This window comes from Lactuca sativa, chromosome 3, assembly GCF_002870075.4.
Source record: "Lactuca sativa cultivar Salinas chromosome 3, Lsat_Salinas_v11, whole genome shotgun sequence".
Taxonomy (NCBI): Eukaryota; Viridiplantae; Streptophyta; class Magnoliopsida; order Asterales; family Asteraceae; genus Lactuca; species Lactuca sativa.
Genome location: NC_056625.2, coordinates 177,595,382 through 177,621,132, shown reverse-complemented (window position 1 = coordinate 177,621,132; position 25,751 = coordinate 177,595,382).

Below are 25,751 nucleotides of genomic sequence, written 5' to 3'. Positions count from 1 at the left end.
TACACCATATCATCAACAAATCTAATGCCTATAAATCTAGTATGACTATCATGCATGATCCTTGATAATGGCTTCGTGAACAGATCAACAGGATTCTCCTCTGACAATACGCTTCTCATGAAAATGTCTCCATCCTCGACTCGATGTCTTACATAGTGGAATTCCCTAAGTATATGTCTTGAGTTACCATGGTCCTTGGGTTCTTTAGTCAGAGTGACTGCACCCTCATTGTCACAGAAGACTTCCTGCTCATGAAAATTCTTCAACCATGTAGCTTCTTTTTGAACTTCACTAGCCGCTATATACTCTGACTCGCTCGTAGAGTCTGATATTGTTGACTGCTTGGAACTTTTCTAAGTGACCGCAACTCCATTAAGCAAGAATATGCATCCTAACTGCGAACATGCATTGTCCCTATGAATTTGGAAACTCTCATTTGTATAACCTGTAACTCTCAACTTATCTTTACCACATATACCAAGAACATGTAAAAGTCGACTTAACACACTATGGAATTCATGTAATTTTTTGATAGAATTCAATTATCACTAAGTTAGAGCATCATTTATAGGGTACATATAAACTCTTAACACACTATTCAAACTATATACTTCTTAGTATCGATAGTCAAGGACTCGGTTTATTGAGTCTGGAAAATCATTCAACCTCAATCTTTTCGTCTTTCTCGAATTCTCTAAATTCTTCATAGCATATCATATAACTTCAGCTTTGATACCGTTGAAATATTTATCACCATCTTCAGTAATTCTAAATCCGTAAGAAATCACTGCTTTAATCTGGTCAGTAGAGGAATCGCCAGGAAGTGGGATGACTTCATGGACCACACCAAATTTCTATCATCTCGCCACTTGTAAATTTACTTCAACATATAATACCTCTACAAAGGTACTATTACTTCACCAAACGTACACTAAAGGTAAGATACCACATTATTGGTATTAATACACTATGTACAAAGTTACTGCTGTTAATGATCGTAAGTGTCTTTATCTCCTAAAAATGTTACGTGTCAGTTCGAAGACAATCACTATATGTTTAGAATTCTGAACACATAAAATTTCCCTTTCCAAATCAAAGTCGACAACCAACCTTAAATCTTTTAATTGCAATACGGGTAAGCAACCTATGACATGTTAAATTTATATCAGTTAACACATACTGACATATAAGGCATTTCTCCTAAAGTATTCTAATGCACACCATAGCAGGTAAGGTATTCAGCCTAACGCATGCTATAAAATAAATCTCTTTGCACATAAAATGAATTAAGTCCTACACCTTAAAGTACTTTAGTGGTTATGTCTATAACATTAATTTAGGTATTCAACCTAAAGTACACTAGACATATATTTCACCATCATCATTTAATAATATAAGTTTAAGTCTAGAAATCCTCATCATTCCTAGTTCATTTAAAGTAATGCTCTGATACCAATTATGACATCCCGTATTTTCTAGAAATGAAAAAAGCTTTTTCTTTACGCTTTAAAAACCATAAGATCTTTATTTGCAGAAAATGCCATTATATCAAAACATTTTGAGTACAAATGTTTATTTCTAAATAATAAAACTCTAATGATGTCATAATTAATATTTAATACAGAACATAGTTAAATCATAAAGACCTATTGGTCTTGAAAACTATTATATGCACTCTCTTTAATGACTTAAAATCTTATTCAAGTCTCCAATAGTCTTAACACCACTGCTTGTGATGCATATAAATTGAGTGGGCCAGGTTGGGAAACCTATTCGAGTACATAGGCTTCTCAATCCTACAATGCTATTATGATAATAATCCATAATCAATAAGCCTACCAAAAGTAACTATTACCAAACACCATAAATATATAATCCAATAGGACATCTATAAAGCAATGTACCCATACATACCTTGCCCAGTCGGTTCTCATTAATCCTAATCAATGATCATATGGAAGAATCACCTTACTTAATGAATCATTTAGAGCAAATATCTGACGATATAGCTAGGGGATTCCAGGGATAGTGTACGTTATAAAAGGCGACCTTGAGAAGGATGGAGTACACAAATGAACCACCACTCACTAACACCTACAGCTAATGAGCCTGCTAGTGTTCCACATGACTGTCTAAAATGGTCAGTGGTCATCATGTTACTCCGGAAGATGACTTGCACAGAACCCGCACCTAGTCGTATGATAGGGAAGATGTGTTGGATAAGGTGTCTAAGTCCATAACTATTTCGGGCTTGTACTTGACCCGACCCGGCATGGTCCATTTGGGTTGCATGGCACCATGCAATTGGATAGACTAAATGAGAGAAATAACACTTGGAGATTATTAATATATTATAAGTTCTAATATATTAATAATATTATTTGATTAGTTGATCAAAGAATTAATTTGGAATTAATTAAGTGATCAAAGGATAACTAATTAAATATATGGGTTGATTGTGTAAATCATCCATATCTTGTATAGTGGGCTAAGAAGCTCCATGGATTATCAAGTTGGGTTCTACCCATAGGATGCTCCATGGATACTCCATGGGAGTTACAAACCCATGGGTCATGAAAATGAAGAGTCATGACACATTAGGGTTTACATGGTGTAACCCTAGATGTGTCAACACTATATAAGAAGCATATTCTCCACCAAAATCGGCACTACTAAGAAACAAGAGGGCTTGGCCGATTTTTTAGAAGTGTGTGTTATCTCAAGAGTCTTTCCAAGAGCATTTGGTGTTGTGTGAAGCATTTGAGGCATCACACTTGGGGTGCTAGGCTCACAAGGTTTCAAGGAACACAAGCAACAACAAGGTAAGTTATTCTATCTATGATTCAAGTTAAAATTGTTCCCCATGTATGCTAGATAGGAATATAACCTTGGAATTCAACTTTGCATGATAATTAGACAAACATAGATCCAAGGTTATTAGGGTTGCATGTACACTTAGGAAGTGTTAGAATGCTCAAAACCCATCAGTGGTATCAGAGCCTAGGCTTGTTTGTTTGTTATTTGTGCTTAAAAGTTGAAGAAAGTCGAAAATCTTGCTGTCTGACTGATGGACTCGGCGAGTCCATGGGGAGGACTCGACGAGTTCATGTGTATCTTCAACCTACTCGGCGAGTAGGTTTATGCACTCGGCGAGTAGGGTCGACAGAGTGCAGAATTTCGACTTGTGTTGCTGGAAATGGATTAGAATCATTACCCTAAAATGTTTTGGTACTTGAAAACTTATTTTAGAAGGTGTAATGTCTTTTCTAACTCATTTACAACAACTAGTTATCAAAATTACAAAGATTAAATGTGATTTTGATTCTTGAAAGTGTTCATATTCATGTTCTTGTTCTTATGATGTTTAGATGATCATAGGAATTATTTGTAACCTATGTGGTAGATTAATTCATGATCATAATGTGTTTTAATGGAGTCCATAACTTGTCCTCAAGCTATGGAAAAACCAAAAGTCTCTTGGATTAAAAAACCATTAAAAGAACACAAGAGTTAGAAAAATGAAAAGTTCTCATTTTATTACTCTATTAAACTCATAAGTTACAAGAAATGAAAAGTTTTGAAAGTTTACAAAACTTGCCCTCAAGTTTTGGAACAAGTAAAGTTAAGTTAAAACTTTAGTTCCAACCCCTAGAATTTTAAAAGTTAAAATTCAACCCTTATACTTATATTATTATGATTTAATAATTATATATATATATATATATATATATGTATAAGAACAAAGTCGTCTTACCGCTAGTACGCCTCATTCACGAAGCCGGTCTATAAGGTGGGTATAAGGTTGTTGCCTATAAAATGGTGACTTAATGGGTGTCCACTCTCACCCACCGCTTGCTTGATCGGTGGAGGGTCGTTAGCCGAACGGGTAAGACAAGGACTTATTAATTCTCATTCAAAGTATGATGAATATTATAAAGTAACTAAATGTTTTATTAAATTCCCAATCTTAGTTACTTTAGGAAAAATGTGAATAAGGTGCTATTCCATGAAATTACACTTTACACTTTGATTAAGTCGTTGGTGGAGCGTGTGTGGTTAACCGGCACACTAACTTGGACTTAACAAGGTAGGTAAAGGGTGACTTAGGGTTTATTATAGTATCGATGGAGCGTGTGTGGTTAACCGGCACATCGATTGAGTGATAAACTTTAAGGGTACCAAGTGATTTGCATGGTTACTTCACACCTCGTTTTGTGATCCTCGGCATCCCAGTCACAAAACTTGGAGGGCACACTCGAGATTGAAACATGCCTTTGAAAAGTTCATTGAATCTCAAAGAATCTAGGAATTTCTAAGAACCATTCAAAAAACCTAATAGTAAAATATTGCGGTTTTCGTGGTGGAAATTGGTGAATCGTCATTCACCTACCTTTCAAATATGATATAGCTTAGATTACGGCATACCTCTTCTAAGTTATATTATATTGTGATTGGATCCTAGCCTTAATATTACATTTGGGTGTTTTATTAAGGACTCTCTTATATCTAAACTAATCTTGCCCTTCTTCCTTCAGATGTCTTTCAACAATGCTTCTGGCTCTAATCCTAATGGCTCCTTTTCCCTTATGAACTTGTGTGGGAAAGTCACCTTTGATGGATCCAACTTTAATGAGTGGATCAGAAACATCAGGATGATTACCCGCTACGAGGACAAAGAATATGTCCTTGACAAGGAGCTTAAGGAGATTAATGAGTCCACTGCAACTCCTCAGGAGATCGCTGAATTTCGGGCGCATGAAAGGGATGCTACGAAAGTGGCTTGCATCATGACTGCCACGATGACAGCGGAACTCCAAAAGTCTTATGAAGATTTCTACCCTTATGACATGCACCAAGATTTGATGGAAAGATACCATCAAAGTGCAAGACAAGAGAGGTATGAGATCATCTGCTCCATGATAACAACCATGATGAAGGACGGGGAATCCGTCACGAGCCACATGCAGAAAATGCAAAGGTATGTGGATCGTTTGCTGAAGCTTAATGTGAACTTCCCGGAGGATCTTGCAATAGATATTATTTTGCATTCCTTACCATCGTGCTATGATCAATTCCGCATGACATATCACATGAACAAGGAAGAAGTCACCCTCAGCAAACTTCAGGGACTTCTCAAGACCGCAGAAACAGGTCTTAAGGGGAAGTCGGTTGCTATCACTCCTACTCAAAACTCTACTCCGGTTTTGGCAATCGGGAAGAATCGAGGGAGGAAGAGAAAGAGCTCTTCTAAGGGTACCAAGGTTCGGACCCTTGATGGCTCTTCTTCAAGTGGAACCAAGAAAGGTTTCGTTACTCCTTCTTCTGACCCAAAAGAGGCTGAATGCTTCTATTGCCATGAAAAAGCTCATTGGAAGCGGAACTGCCCAAAATACCAGCAAGATGTGAAGGATGGGAAAGTTAAACCCAACCATGCAGGTATTTACACTATCATTTCTAATAACTCACCCCATTCTAATTCTTGGGTCCTTGATACCGGTTGTGGTATTCACATTTGTTGTGACTTGCAGGGACTAAGAAGAAGTGAGGATGTGGAGCAAGGAAGGATAAACTTGATCATGGGGAATAGGAAAGTTATACCTGTTACCAAGATTGGAGTTTATACTTTATCGCTAAGTAGTGGGTTTAGTTTAGATTTGAATAAGTGTTGTTATTCGCCAGGAATGGCAAGAAATATTATTTCCTTTCATGCTTTGTACAAACAAGGGTTTACCTTTTCATTTAATAATGAAGTTGGTTCTATAGAAGTTTTCTATAATAATGTCTTTTATTTTAAAGCATTACCTTGTGATGGTGTGTATGAAGCTGTATCTGTTGTAGATAACTTGGGAAATAATGTTTTGTGTATTGATTCTACTAATAATAACTTGGATAAAGCATCATTATGGCATTGTCGTCTTGGACATATTAGCAAGAAACGCATAGGCCAACTCCAAAAAGATGGAGTCTTGGAGTCGTTTGACCTAAAGTCAGATGATAGTTGCGAATCATGCTTACTTGGAAAAATGACAAAGTCACCCTTCACAGGTTCATGTGAGAGGGGTGAAGGTTTGTTGGACCTTATACACACGGATGTGTGTGGACCATTCAAACATGCCACAAGGGATGCTAATCGTTATTATTTGACTTTTACTGATGATTATAGTAGATATGGATATGTCTACTTGATCAAGCATAAGTCAGAGACTTTCGAGAGGTTTAAGGAATTTAAACAGGAAGTCGAGAATCAATTGGGCAGGAACATTAAGATGCTTCGATCCGATCGTGGTGGTGAGTATCTTAGTTCAGAGTTCCTCGACTATCTAAGGGAATGTGGGATAGTCTCACAATTGACACCTCCCAGGACACCACAGTTGAATGGTGTGGCTGAGAGGCATAATCGAACCTTGTTGGATATGGTTCGTTCCATGATGAGTCGAGCTACGCTACCAATCTCATTCTGGGGGTATGCCTTAGAGACTGCCGCCCATATCCTCAATCTAGTCCCTACAAAGAAAGTTGCCAAAACTCCTCACGAGATGTGGACTGGTAAAGTACCTAAACTAGACCACATCAAGATTTGGGGCTGCGAGGCTTTCGTGAGACGCGAGACTCATGATAAGCTCGAACCTCGAAGCGAGAGGTGTATTTTCATCGGCTACCCACAGCATTCCTTTGGTTACCTCTTCTACAGACCTAGTGACAATGTGGTCTTTGTAGCAAGAAGAGGAGTCTTTCGAGAAAGAGAGTTTATAAGCCAAGGAGACAGTGGGAGGCAAATTGATCTTGAAGAAATTCAAGAATCAAGCGGTGAAGGAACTTCAAACTCTAGCCCTCAACTTGAGGAGGAAACTCCTGTTGAGCAAATTGACAAATCTGTACCTCTGAGACGTTCCACGAGAGTTAGGAGTGCACCTGAGCATTACTATGGATTCCATATTACTGCAGAAGGTGAGACACTTATTAGTGATGAGACACTAGTAAGTCAAGATGACCCTAACAGCTACGAGGAAGCCATGGCAGGCCCCGAGTCTGCTAAATGGAAAGAGGCTATGGATAGCGAGATACAATCCATGTATGACAATCAAGTTTGGAACTTGGTTGAAAATGTACCAGGTCGTAAGACAGTAGGGTGCAAATGGGTCTTCAAGAAGAAGACCGACATGGATGGTAAAGTACACACTTATAAGGCTAGACTGGTTGCAAAGGGCTTCTCTCAAATTCCTGGAGTGGACTATGATGAGACCTTTTCTCCGGTAGCCAAGATTAAGTCTATTCGGGTTCTGTTAGCCATAGCTGCGTTTCATGATTATGAAATATGGCAGATGGATGTCAAAACCGCTTTCCTTAATGGGAAGTTGGCTGAAGATGTTTACATGAGTCAGCCAGAGGGTTTTGTCAGCAACGAGTACCCTAATAGAGTGTGTAAGCTTGAGAAATCCATTTATGGATTGAAGCAAGCACCTCGCAGATGGAATCTTTGCTTTGATGAAAAGGTCAAGGAATTTGGCTTTTCTAGGAGTGAAGATGAATCTTGTGTGTATGTCAAGGCTAGTGGGAGTATAGTTAGCTTCTTGGTATTGTATGTGGATGACATACTACTCATAGGAAACGACATTCCAACCCTGCAGGAAGTAAAGTCCTGGCTTGGGAAGTGTTTCGCTATGAAGGACCTTGGTGAAGCTGCCTATATTCTAGGGATAAGAATCTTGAGAGATCGGAGTAAAAGACTAATTGGACTTAGTTAGAGTACCTACGGAGGACTAAGGACTGGGTCCTTACCCTCGGTGGGAGTGATAACTTGAGAGTTGTAGGGTATAGTGATGCTAGCTTCCAGACTGATAGGGATAATTTCCGCTCTCAGTCGGGCTGGGTCTTTACCCTAAACGGAGGAGCAATTTCTTGGAAGAGTTCCAAGCAAGAGACAGTGGCTGATTCTACTTGTGAATCAGAGTATATTGCAGCTAGTGAAGCAGCAAAGGAAGCGATATGGCTGAAGAACTTCATTGGAGACCTTGGAGTTGTACCAGCTATTAAAGAGCCAATGGAAATTTTCTGTGATAGTGAAAGTGCTGTTGCCTTAGCCAAGGAACCAAGGGATCATGGGAGATCCAGACACATCGACAGAAAATACCATTTCATTAGACATCGGATCGAAGAAGGACTCCTCGTGGCAAAGAGGGTATCATCGGATGACAACCCAGCAGATCCCCTCACGAAGGGACTGAGTAGGGTTAAGCATCTCCAGCATGCTCGGAGCATAGGGCTGAAGGATGATATAAGTTTTAGTAGTTAGATAACTCAGAAATTTGTAAAGTGTAATTGACATTTGATGATGAATAAAAGGTGTTTTATTTATGAGTAAAGTGTTGCTATCTCTTGTCAATCGTTTACTATATTTCTTTTGCATGTTTTGACTTCCAAAATAATTTTGTTTGGTGTAACATATTATTCAAACCTCCACAGTCGGTCATATGTCGGAAGTAGGTATGAATCAAGACTGTCATGATGGGTTGTAGAGGTCTAAGGTGTTGGACAAGGCTACAACAATCATGAGTGCTCATAAGTTCTGAGCATTGGACTCAACCCACGCTCACTGGAATCACTTCATGGAATTCTATCTCGAGTGATCGTGAGACGGTAATATCATATAAGTCTTCAAACCTAGAGATATGATTTGTTACTTACAAGTTGGTTATGCATTGACTGTACGAAACCGCATTGGTAACTCGATGTTATAAAACGTACTTTTGTGTGTAATTCAATGAGTGGTAGAACAAACATATGAGTCGAAGTTTATCTGTTCCTTCTTGGATTAGAAGCTGATATCTGGGCCCCTCGATGATTTTGTTTTGACCCATGTACCGGGCCCGGTCAGAACTAAGTTGATGTGTTCAATTAAGTTCTATGTCAAACAAATCGGAAATCGAGAAACAAATGCTGGACAATAAGCAAGACTATGTTCCATGTATTTGTCCGGCTGATATCTAGAACGGAGGATTATATGATCACTTATCTTAAATGGCGTACCATCATCTTCTCAAGTTTCGAGAAACCTTGTAAAGAGCTACGATTGCCGGTCGGTTCCTGAAGTACTAGAGATATAGTTATTAGACTTATCCAAGTGGGAGACTGTTGGATAAGGTGTCTAAGTCCATAACTATTTCGGGCTTGTACTTGACCCGACCCGGCATGGTCCATTTGGGTTGCATGGCACCATGCAATTGGATACACTAAATGAGAGAAATAACACTTGGAGATTATTAATATATTATAAGTTCTAATATATTAATAATATTATTTGATTAGTTGATCAAAGAATTAATTTGGAATTAATTAAGTGATCAAAGGATAACTAATTAAATATATGGGTTGATTGTGTAAATCATCCATATCTTGTATAGTGGGCTAAGAAGCTCCATGGATTATCAAGTTGGGTTCTACCCATAGGATGCTCCATGGATACTCCATGGGAGTTACAAACCCATGGGTCATGAAAATGAAGAGTCATGACACATTAGGGTTTACATGGTGTAACCCTAGATGTGTCAACACTATATAAGAAGCATATTCTCCACCAAAATCGGCACTACTAAGAAACAAGAGGGCTTGGCCGATTTTTGAGAAGTGTGTGTTATCTCAAGAGTCTTTCCAAGAGCATTTGGTGTTGTGTGAAGCATTTGAGGCATCACACTTGGGGTGCTAGGCTCACAAGGTTTCAAGGAACACAAGCAACAACAAGGTAAGTTATTCTATCTATGATTCAAGTTAAAATTGTTCCCCATGTATGCTAGATAGGAATATAACCTTGGAATTCAACTTTGCATGATAATTAGACAAACATAGATCCAATGTTATTAGGGTTGCATGTACACTTAGGAAGTGTTAGAATGCTCAAAACCCATCATGTTGGTCAAGCCAACCCACCGATAGTTAGGCAAAACCATCAGGATGGAGGAAATGATGGACGTGGATGCAAATATAAGGATTTCATGGCATCCAAACCACCGAGTCTATCTGGAAGCCCGACGCCGGTGGAAGTCATGAACTGGATCTCTGAGATGGAGACGATGTTTGAGAGTTGCGAGTGTAGCAACAGGCAGAAGACTGCTCTCGCGGTTCCTCTATTGAAATCTGGAGTACTAAGCTGGTGGAAGCTACTAGCTGATTCGATGCCCAAAGGAGAAGCGAGCAAGATGTCATGGGAAGATTTTGTGGTGCAGTTAAAGATGCAGTATTGCTCTGAGCAGGATCTTCTGGAGATCAACAATGAGTTCCAGAATCTAAAGAAGGGAAGGATGAGTGTCATTGAGTATGCTGCAAGTTTTACGGAGAAAATGAAGCTTGTTCCTTACCTAGTTCCAACTGAGCTCTCCAAGGTCAACAAGTTTGCCCATGGATTACCAGCAGACTTTGGGCCAATGATCAAGCAAGCAACCACTTTGAAAGGAGCCATCTGGGCAACCATGAATGTTGAGACCCAGATTAGGGAAAAGGGTCTAGAGAGAGCTGAAGTTGGCGAGAAAAGGAAGCATGAAGGATCTTCAAAATCCAACAAAGAAAGGAAATTCTCAAAGATTGACGAAGGAGGAGGAGGTGAAGCCAAGTGGTGCGAAAAGTGTAAAAAGAAGCACTTTGGGAAATGTAGCGAGGAGGTGACTTGCTACAAATGTGGAAAGGCAGGGCATTACGCCAGCAAGTGTGTGTCCAACAAGAAGGTGTGCTGTGGATGTAACAAAGAAGGGCATATTTCTAGGGACTACCCAAAGAAAAACGAGGCAGCAAGGCCAAACACTCCACCAAGGCCAAGGGCATTCCACATGATCCTCGACGAAGCAGAAAACCATGCGAGGAATCAAGGATGAGGACTTCATATCTGAAGATCAAGTTATGCAGTAGCCATAGTATCTTATGATGTAGCCTATTAGAGGCATAATCTAGGGTGAACTTGAACACCTATGTAATCGTTTCAAGAAATAATAAAAACTTCGTTTTCTTATCTAATGTGTTAAACTGTTATGTGATTTTCCTGTATGGTGACTTGGGGATTGCGAGATAATACTCGGGACGAGTATGAGTAGGTGCGAAAGGTAGTAGATGCATATACTACCGGAAGCACAGGACTCACACTTGCATCAGGGAAAGTCACGAGGTTACCAAGAAGCTAGTAAATGATTTCGTTTTATTCAAGCATGTTGTTACCATCGTTTCGGTAATGACTAAGAGGATGATTGTTATTCCGACCCTAGTGGTCATATCGAATTGAGTCCGACTATGATAAGTATGTTACGAGGTTCGGAGAACCAAGTTTGATGTAGCGTCCGACTTAAACCAAACGATGGAAATCAAAGTGATCAATAGAAGTATCGCGCTCATTGTTAAAAGAAGTTGGTAGCTAGAAATGCTACATGTTAAAATGTGATTACATCACATTAGACCATGAAGGAAGGCATATTCCATTCCGGAATTTGACTCTAGGAGACCTGAGTCTAGGAGACAGACTTGAAGGAATATAGAAGTTATAATTTTTACCTAGGATGAAGAGATGACGTATGGAGTCATTATACGAGCCCTGTTTCGTTGATGATTCTGGGACGTAATCATCCTAAGGGGGAGATAATTGTAACGCCCGCAGATCCGGGCTAACCAATTTAGAGGCAATAAGGGTCGAAAACGACTTTTCAACAAAAGATTATTTAGAATAAATAATTTTAACCAAGTTGTAGAATATGTCTCAAGGTTTCTGTACATATAAAGAACGCCGAAATCCGAGTTATAACGAAGAAGTTATGGCCCGTCGAAGTTTTACGGCAAAACCGGCACGGCACCGGGAAGCGTAAAAAGTGAATTTATGATAGAGCGAGATTTAGCCTTAGTGATCTAAATGAAAGTTGTAGAATATTTTAAACCGAGAAAATCCATAAAAAGAACGCCCAAATCTGACTTCGTATGAGGAAGTTATGATTTTTCTAAGATTCGACTTAACAGTGCACAGCCCGAAACTCGAATTTTAGTTCGAGCGGTTTTTAGCTTACGCGGCCTAAATGAGAGTTGAAGATATCATTAATAGGAATTCAACGGTAAAAAGATAGATGAAAACGGAGTCCGTATGAAGGAGTTACGAATTCTTCGCGATCATTTAACAGTCTAAACGCCTCCTACTGTTAAATTTGAGATCGGTGGAGAATTAGCCGATGGGGTCTAAACGAAAGTTGTAGATCCTGTTTTTACCTACGTGTGGAAAGAAAGAACGTCAAAAACAGAGCTCGTATGCGAATGTTACGGGGTTTAGAAGTTAGCAGGGTGCTGCTGCAAAAAGGGTGACGTGGCTGAATATGGGCCAAAGCTTTCTCCCCAAGGAAAGCCATCAGGTGATGATACGTGGCACTGAATCAACGAGTCAGTAAACCGACTCGGCGAGTCCGTCAGGATTTCACCCTATAAATAGAAGTGTCGGGTTCTCTCATTTCTCACACCTTTCCCCACTGCTTTCTCTCTCTATACTCTCTCTAGCCTATCTTAACCCCCCCCCCCCCTAAAGCCTAGGTAAACCCCCTAACACCTGAAGGAAGCCCCGAGGCTCTCGGAGTCCCGAGAAAAGAGCCTTTCGGCTCGGGAACGCTGCTCCAGCGAATCCCGGTTTTTGAGAAAACCCGCTGTTTGTCGAGGAAATCGTTTTAAGAGTAACGAAGTGCTGTCAAAGTGATGAGTCACCACCTTCCCAGGTGAGTGCATAGTTACTTTCATCTTACACATAGATATGAAGTATTTTATATAAATTACATGCTATGTGTGCATATTATCTGAATACTTGCTGTCTATGCTGGATGAACGATTTTATACATGTTTTAAATTATTTAAACTGTATATGTATTTTATATCTACGATAATGTTAGGGTAAAACTTGGGTAGATGTAATAGATGGAATATGAGTTGGATGATGAGTTGAGAGGTGTTATAGACCACGAGGTGAGGGTGAGAGGTGGACGATGTGAGAAGCCTTTTTCCCAAACGATGTCCCCGTCATTCAGCAGAGTATGGATGACAACCACAGACTATTCTAGACAGTCCAGTGGAACACTTGAAGGCTCGCAACCTGTAGGTGTTGTGAACGATGTGTTCACCCGGTGTACTCTAAACCTTGGTGACCATGCAGACTTGGTACCAAAACCTTGGTGATCATGTAGACTTGATGCCAAAACCCTGGCGACTATGCAGACTTAGTGCCTAAACCCTGGCGACTATGCAGACTTAGTGCTTGTTGTGTAGACCATGGCAACGATGGACTTCATGTTGATTCCTTAGGATGATCCTTAGGAATGAATGAACGAGGAATATCTGATTCTTAGGGTAAGTCCTTAAGAATAGAAAATATAATGGGGATGGGTAATGGGGTATAATTGCTTGATTGTTTAAACATAATAATTATATTATTGTAGGTTGAAAACCCTATGTACTCACCAGGTTTCCCAACCTGACCCACTCAGTTTATTTATATCACAGGTGTCGATATGAAATGACATTACACTGAGAGATTAAAGAGATGTAGATCACTAGTGTAAATAAATGTAAGTTTCGTTTATGCTTATGTTCCTGTATTGATGATGACATCCCAAACGTTTTAAAATGAATAAAATATGTTTCTTTGAAAATGTTTTAATAACGTATTTATCATGTTTTTCTGGGGACAAATTCCGCAACATTTTTGTTAAAAGAAGTACTCTGATTTTTATAAAGCATAAACAAAATCGGTCTTTTCTGGTCGTGAAAATGGGGATGTCACAGTTGGTATCAGAGCATTAGTTTAAGCGAACTAGGAATTTGTAGGAAATTTCTAGACTTAAACTTAGAATGCTAAGTGATGATTATGAGAAGTGTGTTAAATAGATTTAGGTAATACACCTGAATAGAAACAAACACTAGCTTATTTTAGGAAATGATGCCTAAATCGCTTTTATGTGCTAAATGATTTGTTATGCTATAGTTTGATCGAATCTATGGTCTGTTGCCGACCGGATCTGGAAACCTTATGTGTTTAGGATTCTAAATGTACGACTATGATATTAGAACTATCATGTAAACGTTTCGGAGTGATAAGAATGATTTAAACGTCAATCCTAAGTAAAGGTCTAGATTCACCTTATTCGGTGTGTAGATCAAGATGGCAAGGACCCGTAGCGGAAACGTGAATGCAAATGGGAACCGAAACCAACGCCCAGTGATTGAGCAAATACCGGTTGTGGTGGCCGTTGCTGAGCCAATAACAATGGCCAGAGTGGAAGCGATGATCCAGGCGATGTTGGATCGTCAAATGGAGGAAACCAGACGTTTGCTCTAACAAAATCGAGAGGAAGCGACCATACAGGTCGAACAGCCTGAGTTGAACGAAGGGCAGACTGAGGAGGGAAACTACAGTGGGACTGTTGGTCAAGCCAACCCACCGATAGTTAGGCAAAACCATCAGGATGGAGGAAATGATGGACGTGGATGCAAATATAAGGATTTCATGGCATCCAAACCACCGAGTCTATCTGGAAGCCCGACGCCGGTGGAAGTCATGAACTGGATCTCTGAGATGGAGACGATGTTTGAGAGTTGCGAGTGTAGCAACAGGCAGAAGACTGCTCTCGCGGTTCCTCTATTGAAATCTGGAGTACTAAGCTGGTGGAAGCTACTAGCTGATTCGATGCCCAAAGGAGAAGCGAGCAAGATGTCATGGGAAGATTTTGTGGTGCAGTTAAAGATGCAGTATTGCTCTGAGCAGGATCTTCTGGAGATCAACAATGAGTTCCAGAATCTAAAGAAGGGAAGGATGAGTGTCATTGAGTATGCTGCAAGTTTTACGGAGAACATGAAGCTTGTTCCTTACCTAGTTCCAACTGAGCTCTCCAAGGTCAACAAGTTTGCCCATGGATTACCAGCAGACTTTGGGCCAATGATCAAGCAAGCAACCACTTTGAAAGGAGCCATCTGGGCAACCATGAATGTTGAGACCCAGATTAGGGAAAAGGGTCTAGAGAGAGCTGAAGTTGGCGAGAAAAGGAAGCATGAAGGATCTTCAAAATCCAACAAAGAAAGGAAATTCTCAAAGATTGACGAAGGAGGAGGAGGTGAAGCCAAGTGGTGCGAAAAGTGTAAAAAGAAGCACTTTGGGAAATGTAGCGAGGAGGTGACTTGCTACAAATGTGGAAAGGCAGGGCATTACGCCAGCAAGTGTGTGTCCAACAAGAAGGTGTGCTGTGGATGTAACAAAGAAGGGCATATTTCTAGGGACTACCCAAAGAAAAACGAGGCAGCAAGGCCAAACACTCCACCAAGGCCAAGGGCATTCCACATGATCCTCGACGAAGCAGAAAACCATGCGAGGAATCAAGGATGAGGACTTCATATCTGAAGATCAAGTTATGCAGTAGCCATAGTATCTTATGATGTAGCCTATTAGAGGCATAATCTAGGGTGAACTTGAACACCTATGTAATCGTTTCAAGAAATAATAAAAACTTCGTTTTCTTATCTGATGTGTTAAACTGTTATGTGATTTTCCTGTATGGTGACTTGGGGATTGCGAGATAATACTCGGGACGAGTATGAGTAGGTGCGAAAGGTAGTAGATGCATATACTACCGGAAGCACAGGACTCACACTTGCATCAGGGAAAGTCACGAGGTTACCAAGAAGCTAGTAAATGATTTCGTTTTATTCAAGCATGTTGTTACCATCGTTTCGGTAATGACTAAGAGGATGATTGTTATTCCGACCCTAGTGGTCATATCGAATTGAGTCCGACTATGATAAGTATGTTACGAGGTTCGGAGAACCAAGTTTGATGTAGCGTCCGACTTAAACCAAACGATGGAAATCAAAGTGATCAATAGAAGTATCGCGCTCATTGTTAAAAGAAGTTGGTAGCTAGAAATGCTACATGTTAAAATGTGATTACATCACATTAGACCATGAAGGAAGGCATATTCCATTCCGGAATTTGACTCTAGGAGACCTGAGTCTAGGAGACAGACTTGAAGGAATATAGAAGTTATAATTTTTACCTAGGATGAAGAGATGACGTATGGAGTCATTATACGAGCCCTGTTTCGTTGATGATTCTGGGACGTAATCATCCTAAGGGGGAGATAATTGTAACGCCCGCAGATCCGGGCTAACCAATTTAGAGGCAATAAGGGTCGAAAACGATTTTTCGACAAAAGATTATTTAGAATAAATAATTTTAACCAAGTTGTAGAATATGTCTCAAGGTTTCTGTACATATAAAGAACGCCGAAATCCGAGTTATAACGAAGAAGTTATGGCCCGTCGAAGTTTTACGGCAAAACCGGCACGGCACCGGGAAGCGTAAAAAGTGAATTTATGATAGAGCGAGATTTAGCCTTAGTGATCTAAATGAAAGTTGTAGAATATTTTAAACCGAGAAAATCCATAAAAAGAACGCCCAAATCTGACTTCGTATGAGGAAGTTATGATTTTTCTAAGATTCGACTTAACAGTGCACAGCCCGAAACTCGAATTTTAGTTCGAGCGGTTTTTAGCTTACGCGGCCTAAATGAGAGTTGAAGATATCATTAATAGGAATTCAACGGTAAAAAGATAGATGAAAACGGAGTCCGTATGAAGGAGTTACGAATTCTTCGCGATCATTTAACAGTCTAAACGCCTCCTACTGTTAAATTTGAGATCGGTGGAGAATTAGCCGATGGGGTCTAAACGAAAGTTGTAGATCCTGTTTTTACCTACGTGTGGAAAGAAAGAACGTCAAAAACAGAGCTCGTATGCGAATGTTACGGGGTTTAGAAGTTAGCAGGGTGCTGCTGCAAAAAGGGTGACGTGGCTGAATATGGGCCAAAGCTTTCTCCCCAAGGAAAGCCATCAGGTGATGATACGTGGCACTGAATCAACGAGTCAGTAAACCGACTCGGCGAGTCCGTCAGGATTTCACCCTATAAATAGAAGTGTCGGGTTCTCTCATTTCTCACACCTTTCCCCACTGCTTTCTCTCTCTATACTCTCTCTAGCCTATCTTAACCCCCCCCCCCCTAAAGCCTAGGTAAACCCCCTAACACCTGAAGGAAGCCCCGAGGCTCTCGGAGTCCCGAGAAAAGAGCCTTTCGGCTCGGGAACGCTGTTAAAACACTCAAACTTATTCCAAAAAGTTTGAAAGTTAGTAGAAATAGTTTTAACTCATATTGAAGTGAATGGTTTAACAGGATGGAAAGTTTTGGGTTGTCACAAATATCACCAAATATTTTTGTTGGAATTTCTCTTCCTCAGATCTCCATCCTTTTAACCTCAACAATTTTTACTAGTTCCTCTACTCCAACCATATCATATATTTCTACTCCACCAGACGATCTGATTGACCAGTCCATTTCAAAGGAGACTAGGGCTTCAGACATTCATGTCATCATATCATATACAGGAGAAAATGTCCATATCAGTGTGACTTCAGAACAGTACACCTCTACTGTTCCTCCTACTGAAGACACTGATGATATTTTGTTTGAAGATGATCAAGAGGCATTTACGGATTCTGTTTTTAGTCCTTTCACCATCAATGTTAATAGTCATTATGATGATTCCCCAATAATAAATTGGCAGTTCAAGTACTTAACGACAAATTGGATTCTCTTTTAGAGTCTTCTACATCTACATCTTCATCTAAGTTTGAGTACATGTTGAAAACTCATAAAGCTACTATGGAGTTGCTCACATCAGCAAACGCTAAAGTTCTTGATGAAGCAACAAAGGCAATTCAAGCTTTTGAAAAGACTGTTTCGGAAATGACTGCAAAATTCGAATGTGACAACTTCCAAATTCCGGGTTAAACAAGGTTTAAAATGTATCTATGTATAAGTATAACCACAATGTAATCCTGTTGCAATAAAAATTTGAAAGCTAAAAGGGCATTGTTCGTAATAAACACTGAAAAGTCAAGCCAAGTCAAAACAGTTAGGATTTGATGCATGATTGACACCATGCCTTTGAGATTTCGGTTTTGGGGACCCACGAACATGGGATTTCGGTTGTGGTGGGCCAAGATCACAAGCCTAGGCCGAAAACACCCAAGATCCAAACCACTAGGACCGAAAACACCAATTGTGGAGTGATTAGGACTGAAATCACATGGGGGACAAGGTGATTTCGGTCATACCTTGGCCGAAATCACCAATTTGATCCTTCCTATGGTGATTTTCGTGGGCATAAATAGATAAGAAGTTGACTTTAGGATTAGATATTCCACCCTTTTCCCATGAAAAACAATACACAACATATATCCACACAATTACCCAACAGTTAACCAAGTAAATATCCCATCAATATCTTCCCTTATCTTTAGACGAAGTGATTTCAAAAACCCCCACCATTTCCCTTATACTTCCAGTTACTCCATATTCTCTCAAGAACCTAGAGCAAATACCTTCCAATATCAAATTCTCAAGCTTGTTCTAGTATCTTGGTAAGTTTATCTCACTAATCTAATGTTTTTATAGTCGTTTACACTAGTTTCATTATATTTACACACATTATTATGTGTTAAAGCTCGTAAGGTAATATCATTTTCAAAGAGTTCATCAACACCATTCAAGAGTTTAGGCTTGGAAATCATCACAACATCTCTCCAAACAACCCACAAATCCACTCAAGGTGAGTTCATAACCCTACATTTTCGTGTTTTTCATGTTTTTAGGGGGGGATATGTCACACCCCGAAAACCGAAGGCGGAAAACATTTCCGGGGTTGACTACCACGTTGAGTATCAAATCCAATGCACATAGTAAGTAAAGTAAAGCAACCATTACATTACATAATAAAAGTTTTACAGTTGTTTCAAAAGTAAAGTTTGGACAGTTGTGATACATAGTATATATAAACAAAATGAAACGGATCTTCATAAACTCCGTCTTCGAGCAAAAGGATCTTTGGGTACCTGTTCTAACGTCGACCTGAGAACACAAGCGGTTTGAAAATCAGCATAAAGCTGGTGAGTTCATAAGCGGTTTTGTTTTACGAAAATGTATCGGTTTCCTTTTTGTTTCTGAAATGTTATGTACACCAAGAAAATTCCGTATTTTCTTAAAGGTTGGTTATTGTTTCACAAATGTAAAGTATGGTAAGTTTGTACACTGAAAACATGTTTACTCATGTGGAAATGTATAGTTGGTTATCTGACTGGTTAAACTGTTTTGTTTACTTATCACATGTTACTAGGAAAGTCCCATACTTTCCTTATTGTATGTTACAAATTGTAAAAGATGTAATGTTATCCAGTTTGTTACTCTTTCTAGTTATGTAAGTGTTCCCCAAGAAAGCCCCATGCTTTCCTGCATGTATGTATCCAAGGTAAAAGACGTAATCGTGATTAGGTTCCATGTTTTCCCCAGGAAAGTCCCATACTTTCCTGAATGTTAGTTACAGTAAGTAAAAGATGTAAAAGATGTAAACGATGTATAAAGTAATTCATTATTACTGTAAGTAAATCTCTGTTATCCTAATTGCGAGTTCCATAACCATACAATAGACTGAAACCTGTGGCAATAAGTAGTCCACATGTGGCAATAAGTCGTCCACAAACTTATGACTTTCGTCAACCTTGAACCATTTCGGTTTGGCTGTAGCTAGCAGCCAGGTGTGGGGTAGTCAGCCCCGTATAGATCTATACACTCAAGTCACGCTCTCTAAATACCAGAGATTCTGGTTATGGGTGTAGTTCTCCACTCGCGTAATCTGGGTGGAGTGTTCTCCGAGGACGTGTCTCCAATCATACAGGAATAACAAATTTACTAGTAATAATATGATAGTCCTCCACTCTTATATGTGTGTGGAGTGTTACCGAGGACAAAACAGTGTACAGGTGTTATGTTCAAATGTTTTAATGTCATGCTTTTAACTGATAAAATGTGGGAAGCCATTTGTGAAATATATGTAAAACATACTAGTTTAAAGACCTATTTCACAAATATATGTTACGCGATCTGTAAGTTCAATCTGTTATCAGTTGTAGTAATCAGTTATAAAAGCATAAGGATATGAAACACACATTTGAAAACATGTTTGGAGTACAAGAATTTCCTTGTACTTTGCTTGTGTTTCCCCCTGAAAACAGTGAAAAACAGTGAAAAAGGGTAGGGGTATGAACTCACCAGACTCGGAAACGTGTCGCTTTTGAATGCTATACGTTGGTTCGGGGTTTGATTACTCGCGATGACCCTATGTAAAATGATATAATGTCCATATATATACAATTAGAGATACATTCACTAATCATATGGAACATTACACTCCAATGAAGTTAAACACCTCAAAACGGGCGTTTGGAGTGACCCGGGTGACATCTTCGGACTTGTAATGGCACAAGGGACTTGGGACTTGAGTTTACTCTCCATAAGTAAACATTTAAATGAGTTTACAACTATGGAACACACACATACATGAGTTTACGGCCGTAAACTCATGTGGGTGCGGTTTTGATGGTTGAAGGGCTCAAATGGACATAGGGGTTGCTAGAATGGATTATCTAAATTGCCTTGGAACACTTGGAATGAATTTAAATCATCAAAATGATTATTTTATGGGAGTTTACGGCCCAGAATAGACTCCTGGCCGTAAACTCCTTAATCTTCATGAAAATGGTGTTAAATGTTGTTAAAACAAATCACATGTGATTAATAGGATTATTCCAAGGCCTAGCATGAGTTTTATGGGACATTTGAGGGGTGTTATGGAGTTTACGACCCATGAGACCCTCCTGATGGCCGTAAACTCTTATTTAGGGTCATACAAAGTGTTTCAAGGTCTAAAACTTGCATAGAAGGACTTCTAAAATTCATCTAAAGGCTTTAGGGTGTTTAGTTTGCATTCTAACACCAAAAATGTTGGAGTTTACGGCCCAAGAACAAGCCTTGGCCGTAAACTCTTAGAAATCCCACAAATGATGTGATTAAGTCCCTTAAAGTATTTTTGGTTGGTCCCTTGATTTATTCCAAGGATTTTGGTGGTGTTGGATGGCTTTCTAACACTTTAGAATTGGATTTATGTCAAGTTTTGGGGAGTTTACGGCCCAAGCACTCACCTTGGCCGTAAACTCACATAAGTCCCCCAAATTTCATGTTTCAAGTGTCCAAATGCTTAAACCAAGGTCCTATAATTCATATCTAAGCCATAGAATTGATTTGGAAGGGTTTTAGGGCATGAAAAACCCCTTTTACATGAGTTTACGGCCTAAGCTTATGCCTTGGCCGTAAACTCCTTCAAATGGCTCAAAATCAAAGTTTCAAATGTTCTAAGTTCATATCTTGAAGTCCCATAGCCATATCTAAAGTCCAATTGAGTTTAGGAAGGAGTTTAAGGGCTTAAAACCCCATTTAATGGAGTTTACGGCCCAAGCTTGCTACTTGGCCGTAAACTCATGTTCTTGGTCCTAAAACTCAATTAATTCATCAATTTGAAGGCTAAAGGTGTTGAATAACATGTTAGGGAGGTTACCTTAAAGATTTGAAGCCTTAAACTTGAGATTTGGATCTTAATTCTAGCTTGAGGAGAGAGGTTGTAAGAGTTTAGTGAGAAATTGGCCAAAGGCTTCAAATGAAGTACCCGATACCAGTGTTAGACGAGGCTTTTGGTCGTACCCGATTGAGTTACCGTAACCCGACACGGTAATTTCTAGTAATATTCCGATCACTAAAGTTGGGTGTTAAAATGATTTCTAAATGTATTAAGACACCCATTAAGTCATTTTAAATGTGTATCAGATAATGACTTAATTTAAACGGAAGGTCAGAAATTGAAATCGGAACGACGATCGGTTGCGCGAATTGTACTACGAAGGAATTACAGTAAATGATATGGAAATTTCGGGTTGTTACAGGATACAAGTAAAGTTTAGTTTTTACGCAAATACTTACATATTTCATCGTTATGGTAAATATAAAACATTATTTACATGGAATATGGTTACTACTAGCTTTTATACAAGAAAATGTGATATATTAGTTTTGAGATGCAAAACTAACAAAAACAAAGCATAATCTATGTTATAAAATCATAAGAAAAATTATGAGTTATAAAACTACAAGGCTTTTGGAAGCTTTTTTACCAAAATATAGCTTGTCTAACAACAAGAAATACATTCTAGTAATTTCACTATTTTGTGGGTTACCACCCAAAAATATAAATGTTTTGACCATACATTTTGACACTAGACAAGATAACAACTTTGTATTTATATAAAGGATTATATAAATAGTCTCAAAAATAAACAAGATAAACTATAATTGGTATAGTTTGGGAGTCACAAAACTACACTATCATTTCAAAAGAAACATGTTATTATTTAAAGGTATAATTATTTCATTTTCAAGAAAGAGGAGTTTTCAGTTCGCGTCAATCGTTTGATACTGATTGTGAGACATTTAGCTTCACCATACCTACCAGAGTACACAACTAAGACCTGCATTATAACAGATTCTCTGGTAGGGAGAGCGTAACACTTGTGTATAGATCTATACGGGATTGAAAACCCCGCACCTCAGCTATTAGCTATAGTTAGATCGGTCACTCTATGGTGACAAATGTCATAAACAGTTCAGACGCCTGAAGAACATCGTTCAGACTACTAGTTGCATTAGTATGGTTATAATAACTCACATAGGGTATCGACACCACATTTGATTTACGGGTTCACATACATTCAAGTAGTTTTATATAAAAATAAAACTTCATAATACCATTTTCATTACAGCGCTACTTACACTTTTTTAGTCTTGGGATTTAAGACTTACAACTCATTTATAAAGAAAATATCGGATTTTCTAGAAGTATACAGTACCTTTTTACTCAAAACAGGTAAAAATCCTTTTCATACAAAACGCTTATGAACTCACCAACATAATTGTTGACACTTTTCAAAAGAACTTGTATTCTCAGGAAATCAGTAAACAGGTAACCACAAGTGTTTTTGGAGGACGTGGCATCGTTGCTTCACGTTATTCATTTTTTTCATATGCATTTGATATCATGTAAACAATGTTTTTGAGCACAATGTAAACTTACTAAATATTCAATACAATGTTGTAATGCTTTGATCTCTATTATTCAATTGGTATAATATTGTTCATGACGTCATCCGCCCCAGACGCTTCCGCCATTTTGTTTTTGGGGGTGTGACAGATTGGTATCAAAGCATTGTTTATACTGAATTGAGTATATCAAACCACATAAGATATACAACTATAAATATGATGGGGCTAAAACACTTTGAATAAAAGTATAATTTTAAATATAACTATTTTTATACGAGTATACATACATGCATACATACTGGAAACAGTGTCATAATAAGGATAATATAAAAGTATTTAGATAAGTTAAACACTACGATTAAGCATGGGCAGTTATATAACCATATTTGGGATAAATATAGCCTGATCAACTATATTTATATGAGATATGACCAACATGCTTTTAGAAATGGTCGCGGTGGGCAAAGAATCTAAAACTTACCAACCCTATATACCATGAAACCCTAGAATCAAACATAAATATTAAAATACTATAGGAGTATTTTACAATACTATAAGATCATACACTTAAACCCTTCATATATTTCTCATATCTCTATTCTTGCACAAACATCATGGTAGCATTTCACATGCCCGAGGAGCCCTATTTCCCTAACCAGGGAAACGGTGGGTGGATCAAAGAGGATCCCAAGGAGGATCCTGGGAAACTAATAGAAGAAGAAACTGAAAAACAAACTGAAGAGGATCCCGAAGAGGATCCAGAGGAGGAGGAAAATGAAGCCGAAGAAGAGGAAGAGGAGGACTCGAATGCAGAGTCTAAAGTCATTAATCCACCTTACGTCACACGGGTTCCCGCTAATTAGATGGGCTACCAGGGACCCACGCCCCGTTAGGCAGATGACCTGGAGAGTTGGAGCATGCAGCAAACCTGTGACAACCCGAAATTTCCATTCTGTACAAACCATATCAAATCAATAGAAGTTAGAATAGTTACAGAGAATTTCCAGACTTTTAGGTATAAGTTTGAGTATTTCAGGATTTACACTTAAGGAGATATCAGGGGAGTGGATGCACTAGGGTTTTGTGCAACACTGTTATTCCAAAACCGTATGATATTAAAGTTCATTGGATGAATAAAAATATTTTCTACCAAAAATCCCAGGACTATATATAGGATTCTGAACCATATTTATTCATTAGTTACATTTCCAACTAGAGAAAAGTTGAATTCTCTCTCAAGGATCTTCGGACTTTCGTTCCGGAAAGTGAGTACTTCTATCTAGTGTTGTTTTAAATCTTCTTATATGCTTAATGCACTAGAAATCATAGGAAAACACTAAGATTTGAGAGTTTACCGCCCAAGAACACCTTGGGGAGTAAACTCTTTTATAAGGGCCAAATTGTGCCCAATGTCCCTCCAAACCTTGGAACTGAACCTAGAGACTACCCATGGCTTGTTAGACATCAAAAACATTAAGAATCAAGGGCTAAAAGTGAGTTCATGGCCAAGGATGTTCTTGGGCCGTGAACTCCATTTTAAGGTGCCAAAACACCCTAAAAGCCTTCCTTAAGCCAAGAGACTAGTTTAGACATGTACCATAATGTGTTTAGGACTAGCAAACACCATCAGAACACTAAGAGTTAGGTGTTCACGGTCCAAGAAGTTCCAGGGCCGTGAACTCCAAACAATAGGGCCAAATGGTGCTTTAAAGTCTTCTAAAGCCTTGTACACTAACCTAGTTTAGTTCCTAGTTAAATTAGGGAGTTGAAAACACAAAAAACACCCTTCCAAGGGAGATTACAGCCGTAATCTCCAAAGGATTTGGTCCCAGGGCTGTAAACTCCTAAAAGGAGTTATATAATGCCCTAAACTCTTTCATAGACCAAGCCATTAAGTAGGAATGCTTCTTAGGGCCTTATAGAGCATCAAACATCAAACGGTCATATAAGTATGAGCTTACGGCCGTAAACTCATTTGGTAGTGTCATTAGGGCCGTGAACTTCATGATGGAGTATTCCTTGAACCCTACACACAATAGCTTTTCTCTACAACCCTTAGATGTAATCCTAGAGGTTAATAACACTTGATAAAGGTGTTTAGCATGTCCTAGGGTGTCTTGAATTATTTATTAGTTGTTTATAGACTAATTTGATACATATATGTGAAATTATATGTTAACTAGGATCATAGAGTGTGTTCAAGACTTCACTTGACACCTAGCCATCCTACCTCTTCAGTTCATCCATGCCACTCACGACAGGTGAGTTCATACCCCTTAATCAATCTTTTAAATGTTTTTAAATACTTTATGTGGGGGATACAAGTAGAATCATGTAACAACCCATTATTTCAGGTCATTATAAATCGAGTCTTGTAACCTCTTTTGAATGTAATAGGAATATCATCGATAAATGAATTAGTCAAAAGCTCTTTTTGGAGTACACTATGTAGTAGATATCGTCTTAAGGTTTCCAAATATATAAAGAACACTAAAATCCGAGTTATAACGAAGAAGTTATGACCATTCTAAGTTATGAATTTTAGAAGAATTTCCTTAATCACGTCATTTTAATAAATAAATAATAAAAATAATTTCGGAATTTGCCAATGGAGTCTAAACGAAAGTTGTAGATCGTAGTCTCACCTACGCGTGGATATAAAGACTATCGAAAACGGAGATCGTATGAAGAAGATATGATTTTTTGAAGTTTATTAAATAAATT